Below are 12,441 nucleotides of genomic sequence, written 5' to 3' on the forward strand. Positions count from 1 at the left end.
TCTAATTATGCATAGCTGTGGTATATGCCCATTTTCATTCATTTTGACTTATGAGAGCAGTCCCTAGCTTTGCTCTATGGCATCTCCTTGGCACCATTTAAAACACAAGTGTATTCCAAACACTCTTTACTCAACATAACATCAGTAGTATCCCTACAGCCAAAAACTCATTAAACATCTTAAACCTTCCTTGCCGGCATCCTTCTGCTATCTCTGAAGTAGGGGAAAGCAAATAAACTTTGCAACAAGTACGGATTCTGTGAGGAGTGATGGACCTCTTGCAAAGATTTCTAATATCCTCTTTCCTGCATGCAAACTTGCTTGATCTGTGGAAGACAGGATGGAAGATTTTGATCATAATACATGAGCAGTAATGTGCTGCTGGCTTTTAGACAGCAGCACTAGTGATTTTTGGATGGCTTTTTAAAGATTCCCATAAACAAATCCAATCAAAGTTTTGAGGCATAGCTTAGCACTCACTCCATAGCCATTTTTTCTGAGGTCAACAGTGAAAATGAACATTCTAAAATAGCTATAGATGAATAAAAGGTCATTGTATGATATCACTGAAATGCAGGTGTTCTGATAACTTTGTAATGATGAGTTTCCTGAAAGGGGTGGGTTGGTAAACACCACAGAAGTGTTGCCCTTTAAAAATAGTGTATTTTTAATTGTGAACATACTTCTAAATATGGGCATATTCTTAATGCATCTTAAAATTTTATTGCATATCTCAGTGGTAGCGTATGTCTGCTAGAGAATTTTTCATCTCTACAGTGAATAAAATTAGTGAGAACATTCTAATATAGAGGCCCCAGGAGCTTTTTTAGGAAATTGCACTGGTCCCTTATGTAATCTGTCTTGTCCATGAACGTTAGCATTTTATGGACAAAAAACCTGAAAGCCCACATAGGCCCATTGGTGACATAAAAAAATCTTCCAGTTAACATAGTATAAACATTTTTTGTATATTATGTTTCTTAAGATTTAGTGCACACATAAAAGTATATATGACTAAATATAAAATAAACTATACCCATCTGTATAAGCTGACTGTAATATAGTTAAAGGTTTCTAATGACAATATAAATCATGAGAAGGAAGATGGAGTGCATCTGTGTGTCAGAATCCATAGAAAATACTGTAGTTTTCTTTGTAGTTGTTCATAATTTTTTTTAATAATCTTTGTATAGTAAGTGACAAATTCACCAGTTGTGAACTTTAAAATCATTTGCTGTACATGGTTGCAAAGGCTCAGACTTTCAAACTGGAAGAATACAGTGAAACTTGCTTGAGCTAGGGGTATGGTGACAGAGCAACTAAGACATCTCCCTATGGCTCTGGAGGTCTCAGATCAAGATTTGTGGTAAAGGATGCTCTCAGTTGACTCAGGTACAAATGGGTATCTGGGACATTCAGGCTGGGAAGTCAAAGGTGACCACACATGATGGTAGCCCCAACGCCCTCTTGTGGTCTGTTAGCTAAGAAACTGGTGTGCCTGAGCAATATTAGCTCAGTGAGCTATTAAAGTTGGATGGGCCTCCCTTCCTAAGTATCTGATTGATCTAGTATGAATTTTTCTCTGTTGGCTGTCATAGAATCATAGAAAAATAGGGCTGGAAGGGACCTCTGGAGTCTATCTTGTCCAGTCTCAAGGAAATCCTTGTCTAACTCTTTAGGAAAACTACCCAAGCAATCCTGTCACACAACCATAAGACATAATATCCTAACTTTGAATGACACACAAAGCAGGGTGACATCAATGGCTGATGTTCTGTTGCTATGAGGGATGTTAAAATACAGAAGAGGGCCAAGAAAGAAAGAAAGAGGGCCACACCCCCAATACAGAGAAAGGCAATCCTCCTTGCCCCTCCTAGTTTGTACCAATCTGACCATGGGGTAAAATTCTTTCTTGACCCCAAATATGGCAATTGTGGCAACCCTGAGTAGAGAGGCAAGACCCTCTATCCAAGAACCTCTGTGTTTAAGTCCTAGCAGGAGCCCTGGCACATCCCAGTCAAAATCTCCAGCCTTGGCTGTAGTAAACCCCCAGGGTTCCTGAGGAAGGTAAACCCTACTCCTCAGATTTGTGCATGGGGTGGGGGCAGGCTATCTGCTGCAGTCTCATACTCCCCACCCTGTTGCCCTCCCTCTGGGGCCTCTGCAGCCCAGTGGGCAGGACCCAGTGTAGCAGGGCAAAGCAGAATCAACTGGGAAGTTTATTGCCATTGTTGTGAGCTCTGTGCCACCATGGCAAGGTGCCCCCCACTCACCTGGCAGCAGTGGGGGTGGTGGCACGGGGTTATGCCCCTTGCTGCTACCAGGCAGGTGGAGGGCACTTTGCGATGGAAGTGCAGAGCTTCCATCAGTGGCAATGAGCTTCCCCACCTGGCCCCGCTTTGCCCTGCTGCTCTGGATCCTGCCCGCTGGGCTCTGGAGGCCCTGTGGGGAGGGCGCAGGGTGGGGTGCCCTGAGCCTATAGTGGGCAGCCCACATTGACACCCCCAACAGGCTTCACTTTGGCCCTGCTGCCCACTGGGGAGGGGGAGCCAGGCTCCTGCAGGCAGCAGCCAGTTCTCAGGTGCTGCTGGGTGGGGCAGGGGGCTGTGGACCTGGGTCTCTGGGCCTATAGTCCTGCCAGCTGGGGGTCTCTCTGGCAGGGCTGTGGGAACAAGGGGTTATGGGAGGGAGTGAGGAGCATCAGTGGGGCCCAGGGGCCTGTGGTTTGGGAGTGAGGGGCAATGGCATGGGCAGTGCACTGGCATATCAGAGATGCTCAGCACCACAAAGCAGGGTAAGGGGACCTGCATCCTGGTGAGCAAAAGAGGGCAGGGGGAGTTCTGATTTTCCATTATAAAAAACCCCAAATCAAGCGTGAAAATGTATAGGTATTTAGAATGTATTTTATTATAGTGATTGAGGCACTGGTAGGCTTCCAAATGACTTTAAAATTGTGAATACATCAATAAAATATTGTGTTCAACTGATACCTATATAAATATATAGGCTACTCATGGTGCAGCCACACAAAAGGCAAATGCCGTTTTGGGTTGCATCAATAAGAGCTCTAGATGCAAGACACAGGAAGTGTGATAGTGCCTCTTTACTCAGCATTGGTTAGGCCTCATCTAGAGTATTGTGTACAGTTTTGGACTCCACATTTTAAAAAGGACATCAAGAAGTTAGAGAGGGTCCAGTGGCAGGCAACAAAAATCACAGGGGCCTTGGAAGGCAAGCTATATGAGAAGAGGTTGAAGGAAATAGTTATGTTCCTTATAAAAATGTCGTTTAAGAGGGTATAGGATAGCTGTCTTCAAATATCTGAAGGGCTGCCATACAAATGAGGGAGAATGTTCCTGCCCCCAGCAGCTGCCTGCTTCCAGGGCCGGCTCTGATCACAGAGCCAGAGCAGGAAAATTGTCGCTGCCCAAGCTCCCATGATCGGAGCCCGCCCTAGCCGCAGGTGGGTGCTGTGGGAGGGGACAATGTCTCAGCCCCCAGCTCTTATCTTGGAACTGGGGGCCAGAGCTGTCTGCTGCAGGGGCAAGGGGACATTGTCCCTGCCCTGGTTGTGGGATCAGAGCAGTGTTTAGACAGCAGGCAGCTGCCTGGGGCAGGGGTGGGCCTGGGAGGCAGCTGTCCTCAAGGTGGGGAGCCCAGGCCTGACACCTGGAGCCCAGGCCTGACACTGGTGCCTTCTGCCAGCTCGGGGCTGGCACTTGGTGGAGCTCCCTCAGGCTACCATATAGCAGGAGAGCAGGGCAGTAGTGTCCCTGCCCCAAACTGTTCTTGTCAGGAGCAGATTTGCTCCCAGTAGGTGCAAGTATAGATGTGCACTCAGGGAAAGCTTACTACACTGTGTTTTACTGTATAGTAATCTTTCTGATCTTTAATTACACATGTATTGCACCTATCCAGAAGTTCCTTGGGATATCCTTTCTTTAGGGTCTTGGACTATTTCACAAGCTTCAGCTTGGGGGCTATGTCTCCTTACCTAACTACAGATCATCCTTGGTGCCTTATTCTGAATCCTGTTCATTCTGTCTGTTAACCCTTGCTCCTCTGGACCACTCCTGGGCCAATAGGAAACAAAGCAAAAACATGAAACTGTTCAGATATGGATATTTCTTTTTAAAAATAAAATAAACACATCTGTTTTTAAACAGTAAATGTAGCAATAATCAACATTTGTACAGTACTTTCCATCCAAGAATTTCAGGGTGATTTACTAGTCTTAATTAAATAGGACTTACAACATACCTGTGACACAGGTGAGCCTCCATTATGTATCAATGAGAAAACTGAGACATACTGTGATGGTTGCTCAAGGTTGCACTGGAAATGTGTGGCAAAACATAGCCAAGAACTTAAATCATCCAATCTATGGTCTTATATTTCAGCAGCTGTACGTCTAACTCCAAGCCAGATAGTTTGTGTTCAAAATGTGTTGGTGTCATTTTTTGTTTTTAACAAGATTGTGCAGCCTACACATTAGAACTTTTCTAAGCCTCTGAATGATGGAAGCTGTAAGGGAAGAGGGACAGGGGATAGTTCAGTCAAGATAGGCCTTGCATGCACACTCTTTCCATAAACATCCACTCTGTCCTCTGAGATATCAGATACTGGGCTAGAGGGGCTTGTGGTCTGACTTGGTATCTTCTATGACTCGTGTTTAATTCCTCTCAGAGAGCAGATCATCAAAGAAAATGCACTCTGCCTCTTTGCTTGTTACAGTCTTACTGTAGGTGACAAAAGACAGGCAAACCCAGGACATGTTAGCTATATGCATAAATAGCTACAAGTTTGGTCAACAGTCTTGTGACTGTAGTTAAGATTGCAACATTATGAGATCATTTAGCTTGTTCATCATTATTGACAATACCAAATTGTTTGCTTAAGGCAATGTTGCAATGAAATCCTTGAAGCTGTGAAATGTGCAAGGGTTGTTTATTATGCATATGTCTTGATAGCCAAAAAAACTACATCTTTAATACATTTTTAGGCCCAAAGAAAAAAATTATAGCTTGCAGAACCTTCTGAAGGAGGAAGCGATTGTTGTTTATTGCCACAGCATTGTGAAAAACCTTTTGAGTAAAATATTAAAGGTTGATTGTACCTTTATTAGCATCTATATAATTTTTTTGTGGAATTGTTAATTTGAAAGGTGAAAATGTTGAACTAGAGTCTCTCCCCTACCCTAAGCATGGGAGAGAAACTGCCGTAGTTCTCTTTCTGGGGATATCCCAGCATGGGGAATTTTTAGAAGATGCAGAATGCTTGTCCTTGGTTTTCTGAAGTACTGCACACTAGTGGCCAGAGTACAAGGTATTTTTTCTATCACCATGTTGTGGATGTGGGACTGTGGCCAGCTGAAACAATTTAGAAGAGCTTTGGCTGTTCTGATCTGCACTAACATTGGGGCTAGCCATACATCAAAAAAATATATATTGTTGCTGGAATTCTCCTTACACCCTGTTCACTTACCCTATACTCTGCTGTATTAATGGGAAACTGACTGCAGCAGAGAATCTGATGTCCCTAACAATCTTAAAACATACATTTTAGTTGCTCTCATTGCTTTATTTTTGTAACTCTCTTCCTCTTTCCAAACCCCCTTGACAACAACTTTCTTAAAACAAAGGATCTGGACGCATGGCACATGCAGACGGTCGTAACTTACATCTGCAGAGCAGGCCGATGATGTGGCGTATCTACCATAGTAAGTACTATGATAGTACCCTGACATTAGGTGATGGGGGAAACCTTTTAGTGCCAGTTTGCTTAAAGGAAATGGTTGCACCAATCTAGAAGCACATACATGGCACTTCCGCTAATCTGTATTAAAGCAGCACAGTTGTGCTTCTGATTTTTTCCCAGGCTATCATATTTATCCAAGTCCAAGATGACTTAAAATGTAAGATGACTCCCCAGTAATTATATTCTATACATGGAAAATTAAAACAAATTTGTTATAATTTTCCATGTATCCCCCCAATTATTGGGGGGTCATCTTAAATATTCCCCAAACCACAGGTGGAAGGGCAGGGGAGCAGGCAGCCTGACCCTCACATCTGACACCCCCACTGCTTGTCCCTCCCATACTTCGGCCCCAGCCACCTGTACCCGCACCGCCCCTTGCTGCTGCCCCATCCCCTGCCTGATCCCCCATGAACTCTGCTGCCCAAACAGCAGTGCATTCTGCTGTCCCCTCCTCCTAAATTGCTGCTGCCACATCCTCTAACTCACCTTTCCTGTTGGCAGCAGTGCATGTCAGGGTATCCAGTAGCAGAAGCAGAGGTCAAGGGATGAGGAAGCAGTGCAGGTCAGTGGATAGTGCTGCTGCCCAATCCCCCACTTGCATTAGTACTGCATCCCCTGACCTACGCTGCTGCCTGTTCCCTTCCTTGTACTACCACCCCATTCCCTGCCTAATCCCTGGCCCCTGATCAACATTCACTGGATTGCTGCTGGTTCCAAGTGGTAGTGACAACAGCAGCCCTGGCAGCTCTGGTTATCACTGTTGGCTAAGACTAGGGCTGGAGCTGGAGTAGAGCTCGAACCCTAGTATTCAAATCCAAGACAAAATTTGTTTTTCTCCCAGGTGACAAAGGGAAAAACTTTCATCCTGGATTTGAGTAAATATGATAGTTCTAAACAGGATTTTAGTAAGTTACACTGTCAATATGTTCTGTAACAGACTAAATATTGTATATCCACTCATTTTCTGAGGAAGAAGTAGGTTGCACTCATTTACATGTGTTGATGGTTCTTTTTATTTAAGGTGTTACATCAAACCAGTGAGTCACTAAGAATTTATGGAATTCCCATAGCAGACATATAACCTTAAGTATTTATCGGTAAGGATGAAGGAAGTTATGTTTCATAGTTGGTAGGGTCGGAAGGGACCTGAGCAGATCATCAAGTCCGATCCCCTGCCATGGGCAGGAAAGAATGCTGGGGTCAAACGACCCCAGCAAGGTGTCTATCTAGCCTCCTTTTAAAGACCCCAAGGGTGGGAGCAAGCACCACTTCTCTTGGAAGTTGGTTCCAGATCCTAGCCGCCCTGACTGTGAAGTAGTGTCTCTTGATATCTAGCCTGAATCTACTCTCAGTCAACTTATGGCCATTATCTGTGGATGCATAACAAGATGTGGTTAGCCTTCCTGACTGCGTCCCCACATTGGCGGCCCACGTTCATCTTGGAGTCTATAATGACTCCAAGATCCTTTTCTGCCTCTGTGCTGACGAGAAGGGAGTTCCCCAGCCTGTAGGTATGCTGCTGGTTCTTTCTCCCCAGGTGCAGTATCCTGCACTTGTCAGTACTGAATCCCATCTTATTCTCATCTGCCCACCCCTGCAACCTGTCTAGATCCAATTGCAGCCTGTCCCTCCTTTCTAGCATGCCACTTCTCCCCACATCTTAGTGTCACCTGTGAATTTGAACAAGGTGCTTTTCACCTCCTTGTCCAAGTTGCTGATGAAGATGTTGAACAGTGCGGGCCTGAGGACTGAGCCCTGGGGGACCCCACTGCCCACATCCCTCCAGGTCGAAAAATGACCCATCCACCACCACTCTCTGGGTGCGGCCCACCAGCCAATTGGCGACCCATCTGACTGTGAAGGCATCGACACCACAATTTCCTAATTTTTTAATGAAGGTGGGGTGAGAGAAAGTGTCAAAGGCCTTCCTAAAGTCCAGAAAGATTACATCCACCGCGACACCGGCATCCGAGGATTTTGTGACCTGGTCATAGAAGGCTACCAGGTTGGTCTGATAGGACCTGCCTCTAATGAACCCATGTTCTTCCCTAAGCATGCACTCCCTTGCTTGCCCCTCGCAGGTGTGCATCTGGATAATTTTCTCAAAGAGTTAATTTTCAAAGAGTTTCAGTTCCCTTTCCTGGTTATTTTACTTAAAGGGGAGAAGTGTCTGTCTTTCTGCAAAGACAATAATAAGTGATGGAGGAGAACCAAAAGGCATTACAGCTTCTCACCTCCAATGTTCTTACACAAAGTAATGAAGTGTTGTAGTGTACACCATTACTTATGCTCTACTTCCCTTTAAACCTGGATGAAATAATCCAGTGCAGTAACCAGTGCCTTTCTGTGGTTCTTTTGTGATCAAAAGCCTGATTGGAAAGAGTTGAAAAAAATAAAAGGACAGGTGTTTGTTAATGTGTGATTTTTACATTGCTAAAATAGGGAGGTTAGATGATGGGTAGTAGTTTGCAGAGATATTTACAGAGCTGAACAAAGAATTTAAAAACATTTTTTGAAAATGAATGGAATTTCAAGATTTCCAATTTTTTTTAGGTTTTGATGATGATGATAACATCTGTAGCAGGCAAGCCACTAGAGTGGCTATGGCATCTCATGGTGGCTGCATTGCTCCTATCCCACTCTGCCTCCCCAGAGTGCCCTATCTTTTCTGCCATGCCTTGGTAGATGTATCATAGTATATAGGGAGGATGTCTCAGGGTCCTAGTGAGCTTCAGTTTACCTCAATTCACTTTACTTAAGCAGACCCCCAGTCCTAATCATAGTCTTCTAGCCCTACTTTCGCCTTATGGCATGAAGTTTTGGTGCTCCTGGCTGTATCTGTGCCTTACAGGAATTAATCATTGCCTCCAGCTGCTCCCTGCAGTGCTTGTGGGTATTTTTCCTTTTTCCTCTCTGTGTCTTTTGGGGTTCCAACCACTCCAGGTAGTTGTCCTTCACCTGTCCCTGACAGGCCACCTTTCAGGGCTCCAACCCTTTCTCACTGGCACCCATCCTGACAGCACCCTTTCTACCCCTTTGTAGCCTTCTCCTCCCCTCACAGGAAGAAACAGAACCCCAAACACAAACCAATTGGTTTTTAATGCAAAGCCTTACCCCACCTCGGATCTCTGCTCTCCCCCAAAAACCCTACTCCCTACTCAGCAGGCCCCCTCTCAGCTTGCAGAATAGTTCCTAGGCCTGCAGCTTTTTCCCCTGGCAGTTTATGCTCACAGTATCTCCTTTCTCTGCAGATTCCAGGACTAGATTTCCTGCTCTAGCTCAGGAGCTGGCTTATATCCCCCAGAAGCACCAGTCACGTGTTTCCCAAACCCACACAAGGGTTCTCCTTAGTCTTAATCAGCTTTCTCCTCCTGCACTTCAGTCCCTACTTAACTACTTATCTGGAGCTTTGCCCTGTTGCAGTTCAGCTTGCTCCCAAGTAGTCATCTGTAGGGTCCCATCTTTCTGTGGCCACCAACTGCTTACTCACTGGCAGCGAGCTCTGCTCCAGCTGCCTATAGATTATAGACCTACTGTCCTGCCCTTTCTTTCTCTAAATAGGAGGAGTTACAGGACCCTACTACATATCATCATTGTTATTATTATTATCATTATTATTCAGAGGCATAATAGGGCAGCAGTGGCATATGAGGCAGCAGACTCAGCTACTGGTGGCTACTTTTTGTGCCTCCTCTAAGACCCTTGGCTGATGTTACATTTATCATGTGATTAACACATGAGTTGTATGATAAATTATAACATACTACACTACACATATAAGTAATTTATGGTCAGATAAAATGGCAAACTAGCCACAAAGATATTCCAGTCTTTGTGGTTGGCTTGTATCCCACTTTATATGGAACATGTGGCATGTGTCCCAGACCTGGAGATGGTGGGGACCAGGTAGGGGGAGTCCTCAGGGCTGGCATAAGATGCCCCATTCTCAGTCTTTGGGATTGGGCAATCCTGATTCAGGCAGTTGGCTTGAACTCCAAATTGTAAGGTTTAGGGGTAAGACAACCCCAGGCTTTAGGATAGCTCCTCTAACCCAATCCCTAGGATCAAGCAAGGGGAAGCCCCAGATCCTAAATCAGGACCCAGAGCTTCCCCCTGCCTAATCCAGATTATCAGCCTCCCGTGGTGCCCTTTGAAGGCCTAGGTACGGGGAGCCTGATGCCAGGCTTCCTGTATGTCAGCAGTCATGGGATTGATGCACAGAATTATATCACTGATCTCAAAAACTGCACAGCCTGTCATGCACTTCTGAGGCATACAATTCCTCAGATCCTAGTTGCACACATGAACATGCAAAGTGTGCATTTGCACATATTAACATCTGCTAGGGGCCTAAATTAGCTCCAGAGCTGGTGCTCCAGTCACCAGGTCCCAAATACTGCTTCATCAGCCTTTAGTTACACTACTCTTGTTGTTATTATTATTAGCATCTTTTTTTTGAATATTTTCATTCTTTTTAAAATGTTGAAATATTCTCTTTCTCTTCGTCTTTTAATCTATTTCTTGTTGTTTAGCTCCTGGATGCAAAAGAATATTATGTGCGAGGTTTTTTCTTTGTTTTTTCTCAAACTGTTCTAATATTTGAATTAAAATAAATTAAATTACCACATTCATTTTTTCCTTCTGCTATTATGAAACTTTTCTAAACAAAGCCAGTGAACCTAACAAACCAAAAACTGGACAAGAAAAACAGATCCCTCAGACATCACTGGTTTTATTGTTTTCAGGGGTAAAAGGAAGAAGTAAGGAGGAGGGGAGAGGACATGGGAGACTGGTGCCTCCTTAGTCAGGGGGGTCATGTGCCCCCCCTGCAAGCGATCCTGCTGACCAGGGAGGGAAGGGGTCCCCTGGCAGCTGATCTCCCTGCCTGCGGGGGGCGGCAATCTCACTGCCCGGGGGAACCCCTGTGGCCAATCCTGCACTGATCACTGCAGCCAATTGCTGCAGCTGCTTACAGGAATGGCTGTGGCTGCTTCTGGAAGTGGCTGCAGTGATCGGTTGGTTACCTGGCCCCCCCAGCCCATTGCCTAAGTGGCAAGCATGACCAGTCAGGGGGTACACCAGTGCTCTCAGAAGTGCACGTATACCCTCATGTACCTCGTACGCATTGCCACTGGGAGAGGAAAACCTAGGAAAACCTTTAAAAAAATTCTCATGGACATTGAAAATAACATTTGAAATACTATTTCTGATCCCTGCTCTGAGGAAAGCTCATACATTTTATAGGACAGGCCTCTAAACTTCCCCTTTTGAAACAGCTCCAGAGGTATGTGTGTCAATACCTTTAGCATGTGAATTATTTGCATTGCCCTTTTGAGATGCATACCTGTCTTCATGTACCATGTAGGAGTCTAGACACCAAACTCAAGGCTTCGGATTCCACTGTGTTGGATAGGCACCAAAAGGTTAGGCATTGGAGCACCAGACTTACAGACATCTAAATCCTTTATTAGATTTGGCCTTTGGTGAGTAGCCAGTAGGGCTGTGCAAAACTTTGGCAGCCATTTTGTTTTGGAGATGTTTTGGCTTGTTTTAGTGCCTGAAACACCTAATCCAAAATGAAACGGAAGGCTCCGAAACATCTCTGAAACAAAACCACCCAAAATGCTTTGGGAAATTTCAGAAAATTTGGGAGTTTTGGAGCCAGGTTTGCAGGGAAACAGAAACTAAGAAGAGGGAGGAGGGAAAGGGGGTGAAGAACTGCTCTGATATTGACATCTGTAGCTGGCCAGTGTCTGCAATCTGTCCCTGAGGTCCCTTCCAATTCCAGTGCTCTGGGGGAGGGACAACAGCCTGTTGTTATCCTGTGTGCAGATCTGGGGGCCTGCATCCCCCAGTAGGAGTCTGGCACAGCCCCACAGGCCTCCTGGAGGTTGTGGGACCCCGGATCTGCATGCCGGGGTGACAGCATGCTGCCGAGACCAGCTGGGGCCAGAGCCAGCACTGGAGTGTGCTTGGCGCAGCCTGCCCCAAGCTCTGGAAAGAATCCAGTGCTGGCAATGGCCCCAGCCACCAGTGGCAGACTGCTGTCATTCCGCACATAGATGCAGGGGCCTGCACCTCCTGGGAGGAGTCTGGCACAGCCCCACAACACTCCCAGGGGGCACAGACCCCTGGATCTGCATGCAGGATGACAGCATGCTGCCACTGCCAGCAAGTGATACGAGTTTCGTTTTGAACAGTTTAGGGTGCAGTTTCACAGCAACCCCTGTACCTATCTCCTTGACACTTGGCAGGCTTCATGGCCTCAGAAGGGCTACCATCCCTGCAATTTTCATCTGAATCAGGCAATAAATGACAAAGTTATAAGCATTTTAGTGATTTCCCACTATAGCCTATCGTCGAACCACCAAAACAGCGTTGAAACTCTGAAAAAGATCCAGCCAAATTGAAATTGAACAGTGATCTGAAGCACCAGGATTAATCACTGTCCCTCTGAAATGGCCAAATCTGAAACCGAATTGAAAGAGTTGTTTCACACAGCCCTATTAGCCAGTGACCTATAGCCAAATAAGGGGGAAATGCTAGTCATTTACCTGTAGTTGGAATTCATTTAATATATTGTCTCTGCAGATTCACCATTGGAGTCATGTAACTTGGCCACATGGAACTTGTGGTCTTGTTTGACCAATCTCATTTCCTTCTATGACCAGGTGACCTATC

General features: G+C 45.4%; 1 protein-coding gene across 1 annotated transcript in view; it reads left to right on the forward strand.

Annotated features, from left to right (window-relative positions):
• Positions 1–12,441, forward strand: part of RNF144B (ring finger protein 144B) — a 135,196-nt gene that overhangs the window by 34,023 nt on the left and 88,732 nt on the right. The gene's annotated exons all lie outside the window — the stretch shown is intronic.

The sequence above is a fragment of the Crocodylus porosus genome, unplaced genomic scaffold (assembly GCF_001723895.1).
Source record: "Crocodylus porosus isolate Cpor-Errol unplaced genomic scaffold, CroPor_comp1, whole genome shotgun sequence".
Taxonomy (NCBI): Eukaryota; Metazoa; Chordata; order Crocodylia; family Crocodylidae; genus Crocodylus; species Crocodylus porosus.